Source organism: Chiloscyllium plagiosum, chromosome 38, assembly GCF_004010195.1.
Source record: "Chiloscyllium plagiosum isolate BGI_BamShark_2017 chromosome 38, ASM401019v2, whole genome shotgun sequence".
Taxonomy (NCBI): Eukaryota; Metazoa; Chordata; class Chondrichthyes; order Orectolobiformes; family Hemiscylliidae; genus Chiloscyllium; species Chiloscyllium plagiosum.
In genome coordinates, this window is record NC_057747.1 from 8,491,841 (window position 1) to 8,503,696 (window position 11,856).

Here is an 11,856-nt window from a genome sequence, read left to right on the forward strand (position 1 = left end):
TAGTTCTGGATTCCCCCACCCCAGGGAAAAGATTTTGTCTATTTAACCTATCCATGCTCCTCATAATTTTGCAAACCTCTATAAAAGCCTACTGCACTTGGTGTTCCCAGGCAGTCTCCCATCCAAGTACTATCCAGGCCTGAGTCTGCTTAGTTATCAAGATCAGATGAGATCAGGCATTTTCAGACTAGCATGGCTGTATTCACTTGCATTAACAAGTAAACTTCCTTTCAGATCTACCCATAGATGATATCCTAAAGGGAAATCTTATGTTTTGTTTTTAGAAAAGGCCTTCATTTTCAGTCTTTAAAATAAAGATGACTTTAAGTATTTGCTGTGGAATACCATTTCTGATCTATTTTTTGACTGTAAAGGTACTTCTATAGCGCCCCCACACTTTACACCCCCTGAGTCATGTTGCATAATTGGACAAGGTTGATTGGCCAAGAATCTCCAATGGAAGCAAACCTCCTCGCTCTCTCCTGAAACACTAACAATTGTTTCTTTGCTACAGAGTGTGGGCTAAGTTTGACCAAAGGGCCATTATACATTCAACTCAATCCTCCTTTTCTTCAAAGGTCTTCAGCAGAAAGAACTGTCAGAGTTCTGGCCAGTGGCCAAGAGATCCTGTGATGTGATGGTAGTGCTCTACCTCTGAGCCAGGAGGTCTGTGTTCAAGTCTCACCTGTTCTAGAGGGTATCATGCCATCTCTGAATAGGTTGGTTTGAAAATACCAACAACCAAACCAATATTTTCCCTTTTTTTAATGTGCAGAAGTTAAAATTAACTGAGCTGGAGACCTGTTCTAGAGGGTATCATGCCATCTCTGAATAGGTTGGTTTGAAAATACCAACAACCAAACCAATATTTTCCCTTTTTTTTCATGTGCAGAAGTTAAAATTAACTGAGCTGGAGTATTCCCTCCCCCCTCAGCTTGCAACCCGGAAATAAAACACAAGCCCCCCATCCTCAAGTTCTCTCATTTTATTCCTCAAACCATCTTCCTCAAGCTTCAATCTATTGCTTGGGGCTTTACTAAAGCCACTGAGCCTCCTGCTAAGGGAATTACTGAAAAAGACATGTTTAACAGGAGTGAGTTTCATCAAGATGAAAGATCCTGCTCCAAGAGACAGTCAAATTCAACATCTTTCTGGTTGTTGAATGTTATAATATTCACTATTTCAGAATCACAGCAGTGTTATAGCGTAGAAGGAGGCTGTTTGATCCATTGTTGATGCACCCAACTCGTTAACAGAGCATACATAATGCCAATCTCCTACTTTCTCTCCATACTCATACCCAAAGCAAAATTCCAACACCAATCCTTCGGGAACACCACTTTCAACTTGTCTCCAGTCTGAGAAATGTCCATCTCTACCTCCCCTCTATTTCCTATCTTTTAGCCAACTTCAAATCCATACTGCTATGGGCCATCAATTTCAAATATTTCTAATTTACTAACTAACCAGTGTGTGGCACTGTATCAAATGCTTTCTGAAATATACTACATCTACAGCACAAGAATTCATCCCACTGCCTCTGTCACCTCGTAGAAGAAATGAATTAAATTTGGCAGACATGTCCTGCTAGTAGAAAGTGAGAACTGCAGATGCTGGAGATCAGAGTTAAGAGTGTGGTGCTGAAAAAGCACAACTAGTCAGGCAGGATCTGAGGAGCAGGAGAATCGACATTTTGGGCATAAGCCCATCATCAGGAATCCAGAATTTTTGTAGCTATTCCAGAAAGTAAAAAGTTTATTAAATTGTTCAATTTAAAAAAAAAATCACAATCAGATTTCTGAGACTTGATTATCTCTTCATCTCCTTAAACAATGTGATTTAAAGATCAAGAAACAAATAAAGGAAAGACTAAGGAGGAGGGAGGAGGCAACAAATGCTGGTACAGGAAGGCAAATAAAGAGAGCAATGAGAAGATTGGATTAAGAGCAACGAAAGAGATAAAATGGAGAAGCATGATATAAAATTTAATAGTTTTAACACCTCAAAACTATTCAGAACATGAAAGAATGAGACTGTGTGCTTGTAACTGTTTGTGTATTGGACAAGCAAGATTAATTGGCAATTATTAATAATTATGTTATTAAAAGGGTACTTATGCTGTTACTTATTTTGTTTAACTTTCTATAGAAAGGTCAATGGACAACTAATGTGCACAATATATTTACTCACAGTTTCACAGTAGATGCTGTGTCAGCAAAGTTAACAGTAGACACTGGCTAATTGAACGGCAATCTGCAATGATTTATAATTCATTGAATATTGTTAGGAACACATCCACATCCAGATTGCGACATCTGGAAAATGAAACTGTTTGGACCTTTCTGGATTGAAGAGAGCTTTATTGTGAACTTGAAGAGAAATCCTAGAATCTAAGTTGCTGTTGTCTAGCAAAAGCCTCTGGTGTTTTGGTTAATGTTTTGCCACAGACTTGGCAGGGGTAAGGTTAAAAAAATCTGGCAGGAGGTAAAACATCTAGATTAGATTACTTACAGTGTGAAAACAGGCCCTTCGGCCCAACAAGTCCACACTGACCCGCCGAAGCGCAACCCACCCAGACCCATTCCTCTACATTTACCCCTTCACCTAACACTACGGGGAATTGTGGGAGGAAACCGGAGCACCCGGAGGAAACCCACGCATACCCGGGGAGAATGTGCAAACTCCACACAGACAGTCACCTAAGGTGGGAATTGAATCCAGGTCTCTGGCGCTGTGAGGTGTCTGTCTGTCTGTCTCTCTCTCTCTCTCTGTCTCTGTCTGTCTGTCTGTCTCTCTCTCTCTGTCTCTCTCTCTCAATCAGTAAAAGACAGCCGAGTGGTATTTTCATTGAACTATCAATGAGAGACCCAAGTAACATTCTGGGAACTTGGTTTCAATCCTGCCATGGCAGGTGGTAGAATTTGAATTCAATTTTCAAAAAAGAGTCCATGTAGGTTGCTAGGGAAAAACCCATCTGATTCACTAATGTCCTTTAGAAAAGAAAACTGCCATCCTTACCTGGTCTGGCCTACATGTGACTCCAGACCCATAGCAATGTGGTTGACTGTTAACTGTCGTCTGGGCCATTAAGGATGAGCAATAGATGCTAGCCTAGACAGTGACACCCTTATCCCATGAATGAATAACAAAACAAAAACTTCAAGGAATCAGAGAAACTTCCAGAAATAAGGTTCTCTGATCTGCTCATAAACCTTGGAAGCTGTACCGAACACTTAACTCTAAGAACTAGGTCAAACTGACCTTCTCCCAGACCCAAGGTTGTCCTGTCCAACAGCAACATGTTCTCATTATCACAAAACCAAAAGGTAGTCAACTCAATCTACTCTTTTAGCTTGGAATCTTGATCTTGATAGTGACTCTTAATGTTGTTTCCTTTTACTATTTTTCCCATCCATAATACCTCTGCACAGTTGTGTTCATTTGTCCTGTCAGTGCAAGAGTATGTATTTTCAGAATTAAGGTGGACAGATTTTACTTCTGTACACAGGTTTAGTCGATAACCACTTTCACTGCTTATTTTATTGAGAGATTTTGTGAATAATAATTGTTATTGTTGAGTTCGCTGAATAAACCTGGTAAAAGCCTCTTTTGTAAGAAGATAAAATTGACTATTTTCATGATGGTATAAAACATTTACCCTTTTCTTGAGGCTTGATACCAGTGCAGGAGATTTTGTTTGTTATGTTCCGCTCATCATCTGTGCTTCAATAAAAGCATGAGTTTCTCAGAAGCCATTAGTTTCAGCAAATGCAAGCCTTGAATTTCATCATGGATGGAGAACCCATTAACTTGTTAGTTAATTGCTTTGACAGAAAATAACACAAAATTTCATTACTTTCGTGGTGATTTCGTGGTTCCTTGAAAGTATATCCTTCATTGTAGGATAGCGAAGAAGGCATTTGGGATGCTTGCCTTTGTTGGTCAGAGCATTGAGTATAGGCGTTGGGAGGTCATGTTGCAGCTATAAAGGACATTGGAAGGCTGTTGTGAAACTTGAAAGGATTCAGAAAAGATTTACAAGGATGTTGCCAGGGTTGGAGGATTTGAGCTTTAGGGAGAGGCTGAATAGGCTGGGACTGTTTTCCCTGGAGTGTCAGAGGCTGAGGGGTGACCTTACAGAGGTTTATAAAATCATGAGGGACATGGATAGGATAAATAGACAAGATCTTTTTCCTGGGGTGGGGAGTCGAACTAGAGGCCATAGGTTTAGGGTGAGGGGAAAAGTTATAAAAGGGACCTAAGGGGCAATTTTTTTCACACAGAGTGTGGTGCATGTATGGGAACAGCTGCCAGCGGAAGTGGAGGCTGGTACAATTACAGTATTTAAAAGGCATCTGGATGGGTATAGGAAGAGGAAAAGTTTAGAGGGTTTTTTGCCAAGTGCTGGCAAATGGGACTAGATTAGGTTAGGTTATCTTGCCAGCATGGATAAGTTGGACTGAAGGGTCTGTTTCCTTGCTGTACATCTCTATGATTATGACTTGATAATAAAAGAACATTAAATGTCCAACCCCATCTTGAGTAGGACACACCCGAATGAAAGTATGCAGTTTGTGGAATTCCTCTTACTTGGTAAAGACAAGGTTCACTTCATTAAGCTTATTAAATAGGTCATCGAAATGACCCTGCAAAACCTGGAAGTACAGGCAGAGTTATTTTTATTGAATGGTTTCTCAGATGTTGGTTAGGCCAGTATTTACTACTATACCTAGCTGGCGTTCAGAAGATATTGGGGAGCTGCCTTCCTGAACTGCTTCGATTGTAAAGCAGTAACATTCTGCTTGGAAGGCGGTTCCCGGATTTTGATCCAGTGACAGTGAAGGAACAGCGATAGATTTCCAAGTCAGGATGGTGAGTGGCTTGGAGGGGAACTTGCAGGTGGTGGTGCTCCCATGAAGCTGCTGCCTTTGACCTTCTAGATGGTGGAGGTCTTGCTGAGTTAGTGCAGTGCATTCTTACAGGTGGTACACCCATTGTGCATTGTGCATTGTGCATTGGGGTGAATGGTGACTCAGATTGAGCTGATCAATATTATGAAACAGTTCTACTCAATGTTGAAGGTAGCTCAAAGCCACAACTATCTGCTCGCTGTAGGTTTCTCATGCTAAGATCCCAAATTTACACAGCACGGAAACATAGGGTGAGCTTAGTGGCAGAAGTTTTTGGGGAGTACACAACTTTACCAACAATTTTAAATGAGGAAAGAGACAGAGTGTTTGCTAGCATGGGGTAAAGATAGCAACCTCTCCCTCAAAGTTAACAAAATGGAAGAGCTGGTCCTTGACTTCAGGAAGTGAGATGGAGGGCATGGCCCTGTCTACATCAATGGAGCTGAGGTGGAGAGCATCAAGTTCCTGGGAGTGACAATCACCAACAATCTCTCCTGGTCTACCTAAAATGGTCAGGAAAGCACAACAATGCCTCTACTTCCTCAGGAGGCTCAGGAAGTTCGGCTGGTCCATAAAGACACTTACTAATTTTTACAGATGCACCATATAAAGCATTCTATACAGGTGCATCAAGGGTTGGTCTGGAAACTGCTCTGCCTAGTTCCATAAAATAAAATTACAGAGCGTTACAAACACAGCCCTGTCCATGTCCCAAGCCAACCTCCCATTCATTGACTCGAAAAGGCAGCCATCAAAGACCCCTCCCACCCCAGTTATAATCTCTTCCAACCTCTTCCATCAGACAGAAGATACAAAAGCTTAAACACACCTACCAACCAATTCATGAACAGCTTCTTCCCCACTGTTAATGGACTACTGAATGGACATTTCAAATCTTAAACTTAATGTTGATCTTGCTCTTTATGCACCTTCTGTGCAACTGTAAGATTGTATTCCTCGCTCTGTCTTATTACCCGAATGCACTCTGTATGATATGATCTGCCTGTACTGCATGCAAAACAAAGCTTTTCACTGTACCCGGGTACGTGCGGCAATAATAAATCCGATTAAAGAAAATACACCCTAGACTCTGCTCTCTTGACACTGTTGTTGTAAATGCACTCACTCTCTCTGAAGGAGAGAGTCAGAGGATTTTACCTGCAGTTTAGTGACAGCGTCAATGCCTTGCACCATCTGAGATCCAAAAAGCTCTGTACTTTTCGGTTCTTCTACAGCAAGAACTGCAGATATGGAGTTGTCCAGAATTGTAGACCGGGCTATAACATATAATTAAAAAGTAGAATTCGTCCAGTAACTTTCTCAGAAAGGGGTTGTTTCCTGGGTACATTGGGATAATATTGCAAATTCAATTCTGGATTTCAGGAGAAAATTGTAGAATCATCTGATGTTTACAAGGAGAAGGGAGGAAGAATGGAATATTGGAATTGCTAATGGAGAGCAAGACTAGACTCCACAGTGGGATGCCCTCCTACTGGGTACAAACTATACTATCATTCTGAGTCGTTTCCTTTTGCTGTCCTTCATGGTCTTTCAACACAGTGCAAAAAGGCACATCAAATCCAATCCTACAGTTCTCAACGGCATTGATGTAATCACAGTCTTGTAAAGGCATCAGCTAAAAACAAACTAACCACAGCCGCAGTGCTGTAAATCAAGTCAGCTTTCTCCTTGTTCATTGGCAACAAAGACACTGCGGCCAAGTATCAGTGAGGTCACTATTAATAAGCCCAACTACATTGCGACAGCATACTACATTGGTGCAAGGGAAAACTAGCCAGAACTCAGGAGTAACTTTGTGATGGATGACAGGAGTTTGTAAAATTCACTCAATTAAACATTCACGGAATTACTCAACAAGAACACACAGATGTCCCCGGCATGAATGCAGCTCCAGGAAATTATCGTGAGGCTTTGAGGCTCATTCATTTTACTTTACAAACACAAAACAAGAATCTTTTTTGCAAAATCTCAGTTGACTTATTGGGAATTGTACACAAATTTAAAATTCTTGAATGTCTTTATCCTCAGAGATACTTACAGTCATTGGCTTAAGGCAAACTTCTGCAGTAAAAGGGTGAGGAAAGCCAGTGAGTTATGCATGTACTCTACAGCTGTCAGCCCTAGCACTCTTGTGGGACAGTGGTAAAGACTCTGCCTCTGAGCCATGCAATTTGTGTTCAAGTCCCATCTGTTCCAGAGGTCTGCAATGACATCTCTGAACAGCTTGATGAAAAATATCATAGAATCCCTACAGTGTGAAAACAGGCCATTTGGCCCAACAAGTCCACACCGACCCTCCAAAGAATATCCCAACCAGATCTGTTCCTCTACCCTACATTTCCCCTGACTAATGCACCTAGCTTACACATCCCTGAATGCTATGGGCAAGTTAGCATGGTCAATTCACCTAACCTGCACATCTTTGGAATGTGGGAGGAAACCAGAGCAAACCCGCAGAGATACAGGGAGAACGTGCAGAGTCCACACAGACAGTCACCCAAGGCTGAAATTGAACCTAGGTCCCTGGCACTGTGAGGTAGCAGCGCTAACCACTGAGCCACCATACCACCCTGTTATATGTTATAGCTGTCAGGTCTGCGCACTTCACTTCTCACTACGAGTCTATCCAGGCTTATATTTGTGATGATACTGTGGCCTTAAGAATGCATTTGAATAGCATCAGGGTATGAGGCATTGAAAAGCTTCTATAATGATGGGTTTTTAACCATACTAGGTTTAAAGTGAATTACATCCATTTCTTGCCCTCTGGCAATCAATGCAATAAAACAGTACAGTCCATGGATAAACACAGTGCTGAGGCCAGCATAATGTAGAATGAAACTACACTTTCTAAAGGCAGTGTTATATTTTATCCTGGGTTTTTTCAAATAGAGGTTTTAAGGCACAAGCGTTGAATCATCTACCAAAAACCACTAAAGCAAATACATGTGAGGCCTTGGAGTTTTTTTTTAAAGTTGGAACAATAGAAGCAGCCTGGCAGGGTGTGGCCAGCTCTCACAAAGCAAGCATTCCAGGTTTTTGTTTTGAAGTTTTAGGTTTAGCTTTAAGTAATTGCTGTTGTGGGCTTGAGGAAGAAGCTATCTTTTCCCTCTCTCAGTTACAGCTAGAAGCTAGGGTTTCTCTCTGCTGCTGGGTTACTTGTGAGGCAAATCTATTTTTTTGTACTTTCCTTTTTACCAATGGGTATGTTTATGGGATGTTACTATATTGAAACAGTTAATTAGTATTAGTTACTGTACCTATTGTTCTGTTAAGTTTGCCAATAGAGTTAAGTTCTTCTAAATTCCTCTTTCTTTGGTTGTATTTTAATTATAGTGTTTAATTAAATTGTGTTTTCTTAACATCAAGTAGTTTGACCACTTGCATTGTATCTGGAACACGGCATTTTACATTTGCCTTTAAACATAAGAAAAAGTTAGGGTCTATGTTACCTTCTTCAAATATTTTGAGGGGGGAACTGGTCTGGTCCATAACATGAATTGATGAAAACTGGATGTAAAATTAAGCCCAGAATTTTGACAACTGTAGAAACACAGACTGTAACTTGCATAAGCAATTATTTTTCTCATTGTAGCCTGCTCTTTTTTTTCAATTTCTGTGAATAGATTTGAATAATGTCAAGGCATGAGGCATTGAAAAGCTTCTACAATGATGGGTTTTTAACCATACTAGACTTAAAGTTAATTCCATCCATTTCTTGCTCTCCGTTAATCAATGCAAGAAAACAGTATAGCCCATGGATAAAGACAGTGCTGAGGCCAGCATAACGCAGACTGAAACTATACTTTCTAAAGGCAGCCTCATAAAGGGAAGGTGCACCCATAGCTCCTGGAAAAATCTGCACACAGAGCAATAGCTCCAAGTGATGCTGAAAGGTTTAATAATGGAGGCCGAGAGGAGGAGAGAGATGATGTGTCCATTGCAGGGTGGGGATGGGGGTGGGTGGGGAGGGGGCGGGACCAGCAGGACTTCCTCAAGAAACACCCTCAGAAGGAACTGGGAGTAGCCACACCCAAAGCAACTCAATTCAGAAGGTCTGTCCTAAGTTAAAAAGAAGTGCAATAATCTCACACAATTGATCAAGGTCAATGTTTGTATCTTCATATGGAATCTCCTCCGCACTCCACTTCCAAAACCTCATACTGCTCAATGCATCACATCCTCACTTCTCGCCTATTAGCGATCAGGACTTGTGCCTCTAACATTTTGATGGTCAGCCTTGTCCATCACACACACGTACCAATACTGCCAGCCTCTCTGTAACCTCTGGCAACTTGCACACAAAACACCCAAACTTATCACAATGGACTCGGACTTTCTTCTCTCTGTCTTGCAGGTCAGGATCGACATAACCACAGAGAACTGGCAGGAGGGCAGTTATACTGAGCTCCATAAAGGAGACATACTCCACATTATAGGGACGGCAATCACACAGGCTGCTGCATTTGGGGTTACAGGGCATGTTCCCACCTTCTAAAATCCCACTTAAGTGCAAGCTCCAGTTAGGGTGTTCACAGACGTCCTGGCTTTGCAATTGCTCCCCTATTCCCTCCTCCCAAGCCTGTGGGGAACACAATTCTATGTTCAGGCTCCCACCACCTTCGGTCTGACAGGATCTTCACACACACACCCCCTCCCCCACCCCAAGTTGTTGCCCCTCTGCTGGCTGTCACAGGCCGTTGCTGCCTTTGCTGGGTAGACCCATCCGAAACCAGGAGGTGAACACCCAGAGCAGTGAGGCCATCTTCAGTGCACTCCACTAACTGTGCTGGAGTTACGGGAGTGTAGCTCTGCACATGAGCAATTGCGCAGGTAAGGTCCTCCCCACCTCAGGCACTGAGCAAGACACGCTGAGGTGAATATATCAGTTTCATACAGCTTATTGGAAGGGTCATCAGATCAAACTGTTCTGGAATATTTCCCTCTGTGTCCCTTATTTTGGCCAAGGTGATGCTATGATGACTAGTAACAATGGAAGAGAGAAATGGGGACAAACAGGGATGTTTCAGAAGGACTAGAATCACTAATTAATATCTCTTTCTCCCATCTTTGCCCTTTCTCTTCCTCCTCTCCATGAGCAAAGCTTTCCTCTCTACTGCCTGTGCCTCATCTACACCATTTCCCTTTTCCCTCTCTACAACCTGTACCTCATCTTCAATCTTTCCCTCTTCCTATGACGAATCATCAATCTTTCCCTCTGTGCCTCATCTCCATGGCCTGTTGAAGGTCATAAGGGATGGAATACAGATATTAGTCTTCAATGCCAACTCTTCATGACTTTACTCCTTTCGGACATGCTTAGTAGCCAACCTTAGAGCAAAGGTATGATTCCTATTACTCTACTAATGACCCATAATGCAGCTGAACACACGTTTAATTGCTGGTGTTGAAAGGGTGGGGGAGAGGTGTGCTCATGTGACCCCAAAGACAGAAATGGCAGTTTAGCTCCAATTTAGCACTAGATGCTGTTTGATGTCATGATCTGCCTATTTTGATGGCTTTTTGAGCACACACAGCACACAAACCAGGGCACTCTTCTAAGTCTGGCCACAACATAAATGGGTAGAAGCATTTTTGGAGTTGCAGTCTTCCATAGTGCCAGCACCAGCAACCTCTGGAGTCCAGTCAGAGTGAATAACAAGTAGATGGCATGAAATGTTCACTGTCACGCCTAATGAAGGAATACATCATGGAAATAATAATGCTTCCTCAAGCCCCAGTGGTTTAAACCCATTATTATGCTTTGACATATACCAGTAAGACTGACGGAATTACTGAATGTAAGTCAAAGCCAACTAGATATGGATAATAAGTGCTAGCCAACTAACAATGCCCACAAGTGAACAAAATAAGTACATATTCAAAATAATGGCACACAACAGAAAGTAATTCCACCAAGTATAACTGTTTTGATGACACTACCGTAGGAAATTTTAACCACGTGGTTTCTTGGGTGCTCTGTTGGTCATTGCGTAGTTTGGTATATTTTCAGATCTAGCTCTGCCATTGGAACCATCTGTTGTGCCCTAGGTAGGATCACTGCCAACCATTCTTCTTCTTGGAATTAGTCTGAGTTACAAGTGGTGAAGGATAGCCACACAAAGTCTTCTGCAGAAGCGAGACTCAGTTTTGAAAAACACAGTAAGTTTACTATACAGCACAGTACGCAATAGATAGTTCCAGTACTTCTGCTTTTCTTCCTATATCTATGCATGGGATGTGGATGCCCAGCATTTATTGCCCAGTTCCTAATGGACACTTGCACTGAGTAGCTTGCTAGGACCATTTCAGGGGACAGTTAATAGTCAACCACATTGCTGTGGGTCTGGAGTCACATGTAAACCAGACCAGGTAAGGATGGCAAATTTCCTTCCGTAAAGGACATTCGTGAACCAGATGGGTCTTAACCATAATTGTTACATGGTCCCTCGCTTTTCATCCCAAACTTTCTTTGATTCACATTTCACCGTCTGCCACTGTGGAATTTTAACCCATACCTCTTGTTTGTGCAGTCCATGTAGCACCCTCAGTCCTGGAGGAACACTGACTTGTTTTTACTGTATCAGTTGTATTTAGTAGAAATGACAGATAAAAGTTACTCTACTCTACTCTATTCTAGTCTAGCATTTGCCTGGCTCTCTAGATTGCTGATCCATTAACAATATCACCACCTCACTGTGCTTTGTCAGAACTCAAGCTGTTTGTCACAGACATGCACATTAACTTTAACTACACAGCACTTAGCACTGAACTAAAACCAAATTACCTCCACCCTACCAACCTTCGCATAAACCAAATCATCTGCCGACATTTCCGCCACCTCCAAACGGACCCCACCACCAGGGATATATTTCCCTCCCCACCCCTTTCCGCCCTCCGTGACTACCTGGTCAGGACAACGCCC

General features: G+C 42.1%; 1 protein-coding gene and 1 pseudogene across 2 annotated transcripts in view; both read right to left on the minus strand.

Annotated features, from left to right (window-relative positions):
- The window catches only part of LOC122541704 (pyroglutamylated RF-amide peptide receptor-like), a 58,866-nt gene that overhangs the window by 22,156 nt on the left and 24,854 nt on the right, over positions 1 to 11,856 (minus strand). The window lies entirely within an intron of this gene.
- LOC122541952 lies at positions 86 to 204 on the minus strand (annotated as a pseudogene).